We start from the raw sequence: 14484 nt of genomic DNA on the forward strand, positions 1-14484 counted from the left end.
TGAATAAATTAATAAGGGTCCTAGATCCCAGGATTGTAGGGAGTAGCTCAGACAAAGAACCTTTTCACTTAAAGGGAAAACAGGATCAAGAATTCATCTATTGGTTAGATCAGGTTTTAGTGGTCATTTTTCCCATTTTTTGGGGGGGAAGATTTTATTTTTTTCATATTATAATAACATATTGTATTTAAAGATCATAATACTTGCAATTTTCCCACTGGCCACTGGGAGGCTTTTTTTTTAAATCTAACTTCCTGTTGTTTCAGGAAATGCACAAGTACATTAACCACAATGAACAGACTTAGACCTTATTTTTTATATGGAAGAATCTAAAGGTACCTTCACACTCAGCGACGCTGCAGCGATACCGACAACGATGTCGATCGCTGCAGCATCGCTGTGTGGTCGCTGGAGAGCTGTCACACAGACAGCTCTCCAGCGACCAACGATCCCGAAGTCCCCGGGTAACCAGGGTAAACATTGGGTTACTAAGCGCAGGGCCGCGCTTAGTAACCCAATGTTTACCATGGTTACCAGCGTAAACGTTAAAAAAACAAACACTACATACTTACCTTCAGCTGTCTGTCCTCCGGCGCTCCTTTAGGTAGCTGTAGCAGCTGCCTTCACTAATCGCCTTGCCTGGGTTTGTTATTTAAACCTGCTCTGGGCTTTAGTCCATGCCTGCTGTCAATGTTCTTGGTTGGATTTGGTTCTCTCCTTGGAATTCTGATATGGCCAGTCCTTGTCTGCAAAAGATTAGTTGTTGCTAGTTTTTGTTTGTCCATTTGTTTGGACTCTATTGCTTTGCAAATATGTCTCTTTTTGTCCAGCTTGTCACTATGTCTTATTCAGGCTAGCTGGAAGCTCTGGGAAAGCAGATTTGCCCCTCCACACCGTGAGTCGGTGTGGAGTTCATTTTTGTAAACTCTGTGTGGATTTTGTAGTTTTTTATACTGACCGCACAGTATCCTTTTCTCTCTGTCTATCTAGTTTAGTATTGGCCTCCTTTGCTGAATTCTGATTTCATTTCTGTGTACGTCATTTCCCCCTCCATTCACAGTCAATATTTGTGGGGGGCTATCTTTCCTTTGGGGGTTTTCTCTGAGGCAAGATAGCTTTCTATTTCCTTCTTTAGGGGTAGTTATTTCTTAGGCTGTGAAGAGGTGTCTAGGGAGAGTCAGGAACATCCCACGGCTATTTCTAGTGTTGTTGTTAGGATTAGGGACTGCGGTCAGTAGAGATACCACCTTCTCAGAGCTCGCTCCATGTTGCGTTTTAGCCACCAGGTCATATCAGTGTGGCCTCTTAACCACCAGGTCATAACAGTTTACCCTGGTTACCAGTGAAGACATCGCTGGATCGGTGTCACACACGCCGATCCATCGATGTCAGCGGGAGATCCAGCGACGAAATAAAGTTCTGGACTTTCCTCAGCGACCAACGATCTCCCAGCAGGGGCCTGATCGTTGGTCGCTGTCACACATAACGATTTCCTTAACGATATCGTTGCTACGTCACAAAAAGCAACGATATTGTTACCGATATCGTTATGTGTGACGGTACCTTAATCAGTGTGTGCAAAGGTCACTGTGAAGAATGGAGGTGTGCCATGGCTTCTTGTTATTTGTGGATCCTGTGTTATCAGCTGTGTATAGAGGTGTTAACTGTCATTGTGATGCCATCCATGCTGATAATGAGCCTGCTGAAAGAATAGAAAGTATGGGTGAAAAAAGCCCCAGGGTCAGATTACTAATTTTTTCAAGCTGGTGTTATAATTTAGTATTCTAACTTACTGAGATAATGACTTTTGGGTTTTTATTTGCTGTAAGCCATAATCATCAACGGAAATAAACACTTGAAATAGATCACTCTGGTTGTAATGACTCTATCTAACATACGAGTTTCACTTTTTGTATTGAAGAACTGGAATAAATTCACTTTTTGATGATTTTCTAATTGTGTGAGAAGTACCTGTATCTTGGCCCTAACAGAGCACTGCTGTGTTATAGATGGAGTTATATAAGGATGTACAGTTCCTCCTCCTTTAACTCTACTAATAAAACCTTTTGAGAAAAGGATCTCTCCTAAACCTACAGGAGTTTTAATATTTCCTCTTTACTATTTTATTGTTTCAACAGTAAGTTATAAGAAACAAGGAGACAAGTCCATATGGCATTTAGGTGGTACTCTTACCTGGGCTCGTGTTGCTCCTTTGTGTCCTTTTTTTTTCTCATTTTCACTGCTGGTGACACATCCTCCAATCCTGCCCCCCCCCCCCCCGCCTCATTCATCCCACTAATCCTCACCCCTATCCTCCCCACACTAAGAGAAACAGCCGCAATCCCTCACACTTAAAATCTATGCAACTGACCCCCACCCCCCTGCTTCCACTCTCTGGGGCACTTTGGAATGCCCGATCCATCTGCAACAAGCTCCACGTGATCCATGATCTCTTTACTTCCCACAACCTTTCCTTCCTGGCCCCCACTGAGACCTGGCTGACGCCCCCTGACAGGGCCTCACTTGCAGCACTGAGTTTCGGTGGCCTCCACTTTACCCACACTCATCGCTCTGGCAACAGACATGACAGGGGAGTGGGTTTCCTTCTTTCTAAAAACTGTTACTTCAATCCTATCCAACCCCCACCCTTCCATATCCTCCCTTCTTTTGAGGTTCACTCTGTCCGTATCTACTCTCCCTATAATCTCCAAATGGCTGTGATATACCGACCACTGGGCTCAGCCACTGCCTTCATTGACCAATTATCCACCTGCCTTCTTCACTTTCTCTCTGCTGACATCCCCACCATAATAGTGGGTGACTTTAATATCCCAACAGACACCCGCCAGCCAGCAGCCTCCAAGCTCCTGAACCTTACCTCATCCTTTGGACTTACTCAGTGGTCATCCACATCCACCCACACAGACGGACATACACTAGACCTCGTCTTCACCCGCCTCTGTTCCTTATCTAATTTCATAACCTCTCCCTTCCCCTTATCTGACCACCATCTACTCACCTTCTCATCCTTGTCCTCCTCACATGCCCCCCATATCCAGCCACTACCACATCCTCGCAGAAACCTTGCACACCTAGACATTCACAGACTCTCAGACTCTCTTCTACCCCTGTCCTCCATATCTTCACTCCACGACATGGATAGCGCCACCGCTTTCTATAACTCCACCTCATATCAGCCATAGACTCACTCGCCCCTCTCATGCATGGAAAGTGTGACACATCAATAGGCAACCCTGGCATAAAAACCTCACCAAAAAACTACGACAAGCATCCAGGGTCGCGGAGCGGCGTTGGAAAAAACACTCCTGCCAGACGACTTCACCGCTTTCAAACAAGCTATACTTGCCTTCAAACTAGCCCTCACTTCTGCTAAACAGACATATTTCACTAACCTTGTATGTTCACTATCCTACAATCCACCTGCCACTGCCACCTCCAACTCCCCTCATCTCTTCTGAGGACTTTGCCACCTACTTCAAAAACAAGATCGGCCAAGCAAGGAAAACATTTACTGTTCCACCACACCAACCACTCCATATACCAGACCTCTGCCCTTCCCCAATAACTTCCCTCTCCAACATCACTGAAGGAGAACTTACTCGCCTCCTTTCCAAATCACACCTCACCACCTGTACACTTGACCCCATCCCTTCCCACCTGCTCCCCAACCTCACTAACACGCTCATTCCAGCCCTAACCCATTTCTTCAACCTATCGCTATCTTCTGGTACTTTCCCCTCTGCCTTGAAACATGCCACCATCACACCCATCCTCAAAAAAACTAACCTTGACCCAACTGCTATGCCCAGCTACCGCGCCATATCACTGCTCCCGTTTGCTTCCAAACTCCTTGAGCAGCATGTCCATGATCAACTTTCCTCCCACCTCTCATCTAACTCTCTCCTTGACAACCTCCAATCTGGCTTCCGCCCCACCACTCCTCCAAAACTGCTCTGACCAAAATTACTAATTATTTACAGCCAAAGCTAACAGACAGTTCTCCATCCTCCTCCTTCTCGACCTGTCCTCTGCTTTCGACACAGTCAACCACTGCCTACTGCTACAGATTCTTTCTTCCCTCGCCATCAAAGGCCTTGCCCTGTCCTGGATTGCCTCAAATCTTTCCAACCGCACATTTAGCATCTCCCACTCCCACACTAACCTCTCACCCCGCCCTCTCTCTGTTGGAGTCCCTCAAGGCTCTGTCCTAGGCCCCCTACTTTTTTCCATCTATACCCTTGGCCTAGGACAACTCATAAAGTCCCATGGCTTCCAGTGCCACCTATATGCGGACAACATTCAGATCTACCTCTCTGGCCCAGATGTAACCTCTCTGCTGTCCAGAATCCTGGAGTGTTTATTAGCCATATCATCCTTCTTCAACTCTCGCTTCCTAAAACTCAATGTAGACAAAACTGAACTCATCATCTTTCCTCCATCTCATGTATCCCCCTACCTGATCTATCTATTATGGTAAACGGCATCAAGCTCTCTCCCGCATCTGAAATCCGCTGCCTCGGGGTAACTCTCGACTCTGTCCTGTCCTTCAAACTGCACGTCAAAACTCTTGCCACCTCCTGTTGCCTCCAACTCAAGAATATTGCCAGAATCTGACTCTTTCTCAGCCCTCAATCTACTAAAACTCTTGTGCATGCCCTCATCATCTCTCGCCTCGATTACTGCAACACCCTCCTCTGTGGCTTCCCCACTAACTCCCTTGCACCACTCCAGTCTGTTCTCAACTTTGCTGCTCAGCTAATCCACCTCTCTCCTCGCTACTCCCCTGCTTCTCCCCTCTGCAAATCCCTCCACTGGCTCCCAATTCCCCAATGAATCCAGTTCAAACTACTAACACTGATTTACAAAGCCATCCACAACCTGTCCCCTCCCTATATCTCTGAACTAATCTCCCACTATCTTCCCTCACATAATCTTCGATCCTCCCAAGACCTCCTACTTTCCTCCACACTTATTCGTTCCTCACACAACCGCCTTCAAGATTTCTCCCGAATATCCCCCGTCCTCTGGAATTCCACGCCTCAACACGTCCGATTATCCACCACCCTCGGATCCTTCAGACGGAACCTGAAAACCCATCTCTTCAGGAAAGCCTACAGCCTGCAATAAACATTCTGCCACCTCACCAACCACCCAAGCTGCCGCCTCACCAAGCACCCGAGCTGCCGCCCCACCAACAACCCCGAGCTGCTGCCATGTCACCAACAACCTGAGCTGCTGCATCACAACCACCCAAACTGCCGCCTCACCACCACCAGAGCTGCCGTCTCACCACCCCCAGTGCTGCAGCACACCGACCTCTTGTCTCTTCCACATTATCCTGAAAAATGTAGGTCCGCAAGGACAGGGTCCTCTCCCCTCTGTACCAGTCTGTCATTATAAATTTGTTTACTGTTAATGATATCTATAACTCTGTATGTAACCCCTTTTCACATGTACAGCACCATGGAATTAATGGTGCTATATAAATAAATAATAATAATAATAACAATGGCAAGTGGTTGATGGCAGCTCTGATACAAGTGTGCATTAAGGACCTGGAATTTCTAGTTACACGCTTGGTTAGAGGATATGGATTTTTGTTTAGTTGTAGTAATTAGTCTTTAATTATCATAGATCAGGTCATTAAAAGGAAATTATTTATAATTTTTAAGCTCACGGTGAATAATCTGCCCATATCGCTGGTTCATAATGTCCTGTGTACTGTGACTTTACTGTTACATTCAAATATTATTGTCCATTTTCACATCTGTGTAGGATGAGCTGTTTTCCTCATGTGTCATCCGTTTGGCCTCCGTGTTGCATGTGTTTTTAAAACTGAAATTGATATGTTGTCCAAACATTTTTTTTATCCATTGACTCTTAGTAATGGATCAGCTAAAAACAGTCAGTGGCGCACCTCTGTGACCGTCACTAGCCCCATGTGAGAGGGGGACCGCTGACGCCAGAGCTTATTACAGCTGGATGTGCATTCAGCTGTACCACAGAGACTGGATGACTCCATGAACTGCAATACATGCCGCCGGAAAATCAGAAGCTGGTGACTGATATCGGCGTGACCATTACACGTGGAAGTTGGAAGTGACTTCTTGCGCTGCCGGTGTCTGGCATGGCGGCTATAGAAGATAATGCCACATGTTGTTGGAGCTGAGGAAGGCAAGAAGAATCTGATTTTTTTGTTTTTTTAATGTGTTGGAGAAGATCAACAGAAGAGGGGACATTATTACTTGAAGGGGCCCAAAATGGGAGACATTATTACTGGAATATACATGAAGGAAGATTAAAGGGGAAAAAAATAGGAAGAAGTCAGCTCACCAGTCTCAGAAAGAATCCAATGTTTGTCCACGCATGAAGCCACCCTGATCAGAGACGTTGTCCATAGCCAATAGTGAAGAGAGAAGGATCTCCAGCGTGGATTTTCATGGAGTTAAAATATCAATTTTATTGAAGACTTGTTTTAAAACCAATGTCGGGCTACATGCATAGTGGCAATGGGGTCCCTGGTGGTCCAAACCGATGCATTTCGACCATTCAGGTCTTATTCAATGTATGGTTTTAAAATACGTCTTCAATTAAATTGATATTTTAACTCCATGAAAATCCACGCTGGAGATCCTTCTCTCTTCATTATTACTGGAAGAGGCCTAGGATGGAAGACATTATAATAGGAAAGAGCCCAAGATAGGGAGTATTACTACAGGAAGGGGCCAGGATGGGGGACATTATAGCTGGAAGGGGCCTGGATGTGATGTGGGACATTATTATAGGAAGAAGCCCAGGATGGAAGACATTATTCCAGGAAGTACAAAAAAAAAAGATTGACTGGCATATCCAGCAATTGTGAACAGGTTTGGCTAGGACAACCAAGTCAATAAAACTAAGAATAAATAGCTAAATAGCTTCACTCAGAAATGCTATAAAATGCAAGCAATGAATATATGAAAACTGGAACTGTGTTACTGCTATAGAAAATATGTAAATGATACAATATACAAATGCTAAATATTATCTATTGTATATGTATAGTTTAGCATTTACATATTTTCTATATCAGTAATGTAATTCCAATTTTCTATATTCATTGCTTGCATATTATATTATTCCAGGAAGGGCCCAGGATGAGGGACATTATTATAGAATGACAGTAGGATAGGGAACACTATTACATGGTGACCAAACACATACATAACAGACCAAAAGTCATCAAAGCAAAAGGTGGCTACTTTGAAGAACCTAGAATATAAGACATATCTTCAGTTGTTTCACACTTTTTTGTTAAGTATATAATTCAACATGTTTTAATTCGTAGTTTTGATGCCTTCAGTGCGAATTTACAATTTTCATAGTCAAGAAAATACAGAAAAATCTTTAAATGAGAAGGTGTGTCCAAACTTTTGGTCTGTTCTGTATGTCTTTATATTGTCTAGAAAGATACAAGGGTCCATACATCTATCCAGCATGCAAGTAAGGGCCCAAGTCTAAATGTTGCACAGGGGCCCATCAGACTCTAGTTATGCCATTGAAAATAGTTACAATATGGATCGATCAATGAAGTAAAAAGCATGTCCTCCGTTTTTTGAATCCCCATAGACTTTTATGGTTGAGTCTGATCTGCAAAAAGGTTGCGAATAGGACATGATGTGAGTTTCACATATCGGAGACACAGATCTATTTATAAAATGAATGTGTATATGGATTATTACAATTCTACGAGTCTGTATTCTGTTTAAAACTTAAAGCATTTGGATATGTGTATTGGATGTGTGAGTTTAGCCTTACCTACAGAATTGACTCTCCTAGGGTTGTAGAAGCTAAAAAGAGTAGAATCGTTGGAACATGCATCTCTCTTGAGAAGGTGACCCCAGTAAGGACTGTAAGGAATGGAGAGGTGATGATTTTTTTGTGCTTCTATACAAACAAATGGAGAGAGCCATGCAATTATGTTTTTGAAAGGGTGTTCTAGTTCCCCATTCTCAAGACATTCATGACATATTCTACCCATGTGCCATAGGTTACTCACCTACCAATTCCTCGGCGGTGGCTTCTCCTCCCCATTTCTGCCTTGGCTGGCTTTGTTTGATGGTTTACCATAGCAATCCGGCACACATCTCAATGGTAACACTCTTGGACCTCTTACAAGGCACACAACCTGAGTATTCAAGTAGCTACTTTCATGCCACCGCTCAGTACTTATACCATGCTACTCATTGTTTGTCATGACATACCCAGATCTGCTACATCTCTGGGCTCTGCATACCACTCCACTCTGTTATACTGTGGTATCTTCTAACCAATTCAGTTCTACCACATCACTAGGCTCTGCTATATTGCTACAATCAGTCTCCTGATCCATAAAACTCAGTTATATCATTGGGCTCTGCTACATAGCTATCTAACCTACTTGCTTCTGCTGCATTGCTGGACTCTGCTACATCACTACAATGCGTCTACTGATTTGTAGTTTTGCCATATTAGAGTATTCTCTAGTCTCTACTGTGCTGTGGATTGCCCAGATTGAACAGCACACATATATTGGATGGGGTGAGCTATAACCCCAATCTTCCTGATACTAGTGGAGAGTGGTTGGAGAAAGAGACTACGTCTCTCTGCTCTACCCCGAGATTCAACTATATCGGCAACCTTTTGACACCAATATATTTGACACCAAGTGGACCTCATTCAGAAATCCAGGCGAATTGTCAAGAAGTCCTGGTCGTGTGTGCAAGCAACGTCACTGATTTGCAGCTCCAATAATATTTTACTTTTTCCATTTCCTGTTCTATTAAAAAAATCTATATTCCTCTCCTACTTTAAGATAGAATAAAAATATAGGCTACTCTCTGAGAAAAAGCACTGACATAACACCTCTAATTTAACAATCAGGTTTTTATATGACTGACATTATCTCTGTCTGGATGATAGGACCGAGAAGGTCACTTGTTAACCTGTAAGAGAGGAAATATCAGGTCATTGGGCCTTTGATATATATCATTGCTCATTGTCATAACAGAAAAAGTAAGTGCTGCCAGCGTGGGCAAGCAATTTGTTCCACATCGGTATAAATTAGAGAAATAGTGCGGTTATCTTTTATTGCTACAGTAACAAGAACTTTCTCTGTTTTTTAAAAAAAAGTTAACATTTCCATCACACAATCCTATTATAGTTCTTTCATGGGGTTGTTTGGTTTGGATTAGAGATGGGCGAACTTGTTCGGAAAATTGTTCGCCAATCTAAAATTGTAGCACATTCGGATTCATGTTTGGTTTCCCGAGCATTTTTTCTCATAGTCGGCAAAACTTGGTGACAAATTGGAAAATGATCGCATTTGCATTAATGCTTTTGTTTTCACTTTGTCTAGAATAGTGATGCTGTATGATGAGCGGGGTGGGGGGGCATGTGTCATGAGGAGAGGGAGTGTGTCTAGGTCAGAGGAGCGGCAGAGTGTAATTTTTTTTTCCGTTCTGTAATAACTTAATGTGTGTACATTCAAGCAGTCAATCAGGACGCAGAAACCATCCAAAATGTCATAACATAAGGTCTTCTGTGATTGGCTTCCAAAGTCACATGTCCCTGTCCTTATGAAAAGCAGACATCTTGTTTTTGTGTTGCCGATTTCTCAGTGTAACAGTGCAGAGAGGTCGCTCCTGCTACTGCTGCAAGTGAACTTTGAAATTAGCAAGATAATGGATCCTGTCTTGTGTTAAATTGGTCTTTCAGCATCTAACTAGATTGTGCTAAAACTGTATTACAGTCTCAGGAGGCTCCATTTGCTAATTAAAATCGTTTGGGCAAAAACTGTGTTGCAGTGAGGAATCATGAGGTCACACTTCCTTTTAAAAATCTTTAGGCCTAATATTGGGGTTCAACCAGGAGGCCCCATTTGCTAATCAAAATCATTTGGGCAAAAACTATGTTGCAGTGAGGAATCAGCAGGCCACATTTCCTCTAAAAAATTGTTAGGCCTAATATTGAGGTTCAGCCAGGAGGCTCTATTTGCTAATCCAAATCGCTTGTGATAAAACTGTGTTGCAATGAGGAATCAGGAGGCCCCATTTTCTCATCAAAATCTGTAGATATAAGAGTGTTGTTCAGGCATACTATCTAAGAAAATAATTAGTGATTGTTCACTTAATGAGAGACTACTTACAGGTGTGGGCCTATGGTTGTGAAACAGCAGGTTACAAGAGGAGAAGGGTACATACAACATGAGTGGGAAAAAGCGATGTTGTGATGGAAGAAGGAATAGAATTGGTATTCAAAGACCTCTGACAACATCTGTTACTGGACGGGCTGCTCCACTCTCTTTCATTGGCAGCCACACAGCGGTACACAAGGTTGATGAGGGCCAGAAAGAGCATGTGCTCCAGTGGATGGCAAGCGCTGCATAAAAAGATCTGTCTTCCTTTTCCTCCACCTTATCATCACACACAGCACAATCCTCAGACTTGGCACCCCAATCACCCTTGTTTCACCCCGCATCACAAATTTCCAAACGCCCAACTGACTGTGAGGAACCACAAATGGGCCATTCTGTAGAGCTGTTCAAACATTCTATTCCTTGGGCATTAGAGGTCTGCGCCAAAGATTCTCAGAATCCTGAGGAGGAAAGCATATGCACCAATGCCTAAAATATTTTCATGTTGGATCTGTGCCGGACAAAGTAAGGTCCGAGCAGAATCCAGACCCTCATCAACAGACGTTAACCACAGGGGGTGAAGTACAATCTGATAAGATTCAGATATCAGAGGCGCATGTGGCGTTTACTGTGGTGTCAGGGCATGAAGAGGAGGAGGGTGACTCTCAGGGTGAGGAGTAGCAGAACAGAGAATGACGATGAGGTAGTAGATCCCACTTGGTGTGAACCAAGAGGTATGCAGCTGAGTAGCTAAGCAGAGGAGGTGGATGAGGAGGAAGATGAGGAGGTTACGTTGTGGCTTATTGCACAGTCACGGAGTGAGGCAACCACAACAAGCATTGCATCCTCAGCCACAACTCTGGCTGTGGCCATCATTGGTCTCGAGTCTGGAGTTCGCAAGGGTGGCAAGGTTTGCCTTGCCTGGCATTTTTTGAGATGGCAAAGGATGACCCAACTCACGTTATCTGACAAATTTGCAAAACAAAAACTCAGTAGAGGCAAAAATTGCAATAATTTGACAACACCGTGCATGAACCGGCTCATGCGCCATCCACATGCCTTGGTCTGAGAATCTCACTGCGCTAAAATGCGTACCGAAGAGCCTCGCCAACCACTGGCCATTCCATCAACCACATCTGCTGCTTCATCCTCCTCCATCACCATGACAAGTGTCCTCACACATGTCTCCGGCCACAGAGCCTCCACTTGTTTACGCCCCATAGTTGGGGTGAGGGACAGCCCGTCAGCTGTTATGGAAGTGGACAGGCCTTCTGTTTTTGTGTCACCAAGCACAACACATCTTTATCAATCCACCATAATATCTCCACCTGCACCTCACTCACAGTCCAGCAGTTTGTCCTGTTCACCCAACTCCACCCTCTCCAGCACAACAGCCAGCCCTTGGTCCCATAGTTGTGGTCATGTAAAAGAATGTTTCTTCCTACACATGCCAAAGCTAAAAGCTTGAACTCCACCATCTCCAATCTGTAGCCCATGGAAATGCAACCTTTCCACATGGTGAATACAGACAGTTTCCGAAAGTTGATGGCTGTTGCATTCCCCCAGTACGAGTTGCCCAGTCATAATTACTTGTCTAAGAAAGCTGTGCCTGCACTACACTAGCATGTTACAGACAACATCACCGTTCCCTGAAAAAATCTGTGTTTTCAAGGGTGCATTTAAAGACTGGGCATGGGCATCACATCTCACTGGGCACTGGGTGACTCTGGAGGATGTGGGGGCAGGTGGTCAAGGGGCTGCTCCACAAGTCTTGAAATCACCAAGGCTTGCTAGACAAACCTCTGTATCTAATACTTCCTTTAATGCTTCTGGTTCCTCTACCTCCTCTAGGGCCTCCACCTGTGCCCTCAACATCTCCTTTAATGAAACATGCATTCCAAAAGTGCAGATGAAATTCCCGATCTCCGTGCTGCACAGACATGGCTCACTGCAATCAGGCAGTGTTTAAATTAATGAGGCTTGAAGATCACAGTCACACAGCTCAAGAGTTGTGGACAACTATCCAGGCTGAGTTAGAGCAATGGCTGTCTCCACTGCACCTTGAGCCAGGGATGGTAATGTGCGATAACATTGCAAACCTGGTGGCAGCCCTGCGCCGAGGCAACATCACACATTATCCTGCATAGCTCACATCCTCAACTTGGTGGTACAGCAATTTCTCCACCAATATCCTGGCTTGGATGCCTTGCTGTGTCCTCACTTCTGAAGACCGCACCCAACAGGTCATCGATTTGCATTGCTACAGAAACCTTTTGGCCTACCAGTTAAGCATTTGATTCCCGATGTTTTATCACAGAGGAATTCCACTCTGCACATGTTGTAGCAACTGTGGCAGCATCAGCGAACCCTGGTGCAGTATGTCCTTTTGCATAGCCTGGGCCAATGCAGTATGGGCGTGGTGCAAATGACGCTTGTGAAGTGAGCACAGATGAAGGACCTCTACATTTTTCTGCACAGTTTCAAAATGGATACTAAGATAGTTAGCACTGACGATGCCATCATAAGCATGCTGGAGCACACTTTGAATAGTTTGCGTGAGGAAGTGGTGGTCCTAAAGGAAGAGGTATAAGCAGAGAAGGATGTGGAAGGGATAACAATATCTCTAAGTTCCGGACTGTCGTCGCACAGGCAGGTGCCATGGGAGGGTGAATTACAACAATCGAAGGGGGCTCATGGTACCAGACAAACTGTTAGTGAAGGTGCAGGAGCCAAAGATCAAATTGAGGAGGAAGAGGTGCTGTACATACAACAGTCAGGAGATGAGGAGGATAATTATCCTGTCTCAGTTTTCGGTGTTTGGCGGGAGGGGATGAAGGAAGCAACCTTGAGTGTTACTGCACCACCAACACACCATGGACTTGGACCTTATGGAGGTGCCCAACACATGAGCGCCTTCTTGCTGCACTATCTTCAACATACAGTAATTCCTGTATTTCTAGGGTTAGAAATAGTGCAGACTACTGGGTTGCCACTCTGTTAGATCTATGGTACAAGAGTAAACTTTGCCAGATGCTTAACCCCTGGAAAGGGTCACACTCATGATGGAGTATCAAAACTCGCTTGCAGACAATCTTAAGAGTTGTTTTTCCCATGACAGTAGTAAGGCACACAGTGTGCATTGCAGTTCTAGACGTCCAACCCTGGGAGCGTCAAGGTGTCATCGCCAAATCATTAATAGCAGCAGTGGCAGCAGCAGTGTAAGTGGCATAACAGTTTCCTGTGAGTCATTTCACACATTTTTTAGACCAGCCCACGCAACAGCAGAACAGAGTACAAGTCTGACACGTGAATGACTGGAGAGGATGGTGCAGGTGTATCTTGAGCTCAATATCAATGCCATCAAGGGGAATTTGGACTCTTTTGCATTTTGGTCTTCAAAAATGGAGGAGTGGTCTGAGTGCGCCTGTCACTCCTTGGAGGTTTTGTCATGCCCAGCAACCAGCGTTCTGAAGTGTCTTCATTGCTGCTGGTGGTGTGCTGGCGGATAAGCGCAACCAACTGTCCCCTGAAAGTGTAGAATGCCTAAATTACATAAAAATTAATGAGTTATGGATCTCCAATGACTTTTGCACCCCAGTCACAGACTGGGCAGACTAGGCGACAGTGTCGTTTTTAGTGTCATGCAGTGAAATCAAGTTATTGCAGTCTGTGCTACCTTTGTCGTGGCTTCTGTGCTTGCAGGTGATGTTACAAACAATTTTTAGAAATGTGGAGACTCAACGTCTCAATCTAGTGGGTTGCCTGTAGTGGAAGGTGTTTCAGAGACATATTATACTGTTCCTACTCTGTGGATATGTCATCAATGTCTGATAAGTGGCTGTGTGACACTTGGCACCCCCATGATCAGCTGTTCCCAGTATTGGCTGGAAATGCTCAGTTACGGAGCTGCACAGCACAGTTCTAACGAGAGAATAGTGGCTGCGGACGGGTACTGCACTTCTATCACTTTTGATTTGAATAGGTGGCAGATGTGCAGTACCCAGCCACAGCCACTATGCAGTCAATGGAGCTATGCTGTGAAGCATAGAAAATGAGCAGTTCTGACTAGGGTTGAGCGAAACGGGTCGGTCATTTTCATAAGTCGCCGACTTTTGACCCCTGTGTGGGATCGGCCATGCGGTACGCGACTTTCGCGCCAAAGTCGCATTTCAATGACGCGAAAAGCGCCATTTCTCAGCCAATGAAGGTGGACGCAGAGTGTGGGCAGCGTGATGACATAGGTCTCAGTCCCCACCATCTTAGAGAAGGGCATTGCAGTGATTGGCTTGCTTTCTGCGGCATCACAGGGG

Source organism: Ranitomeya imitator, chromosome 10 (assembly GCF_032444005.1).
Source record: "Ranitomeya imitator isolate aRanImi1 chromosome 10, aRanImi1.pri, whole genome shotgun sequence".
Lineage (NCBI taxonomy): Eukaryota > Metazoa > Chordata > Amphibia > Anura > Dendrobatidae > Ranitomeya > Ranitomeya imitator.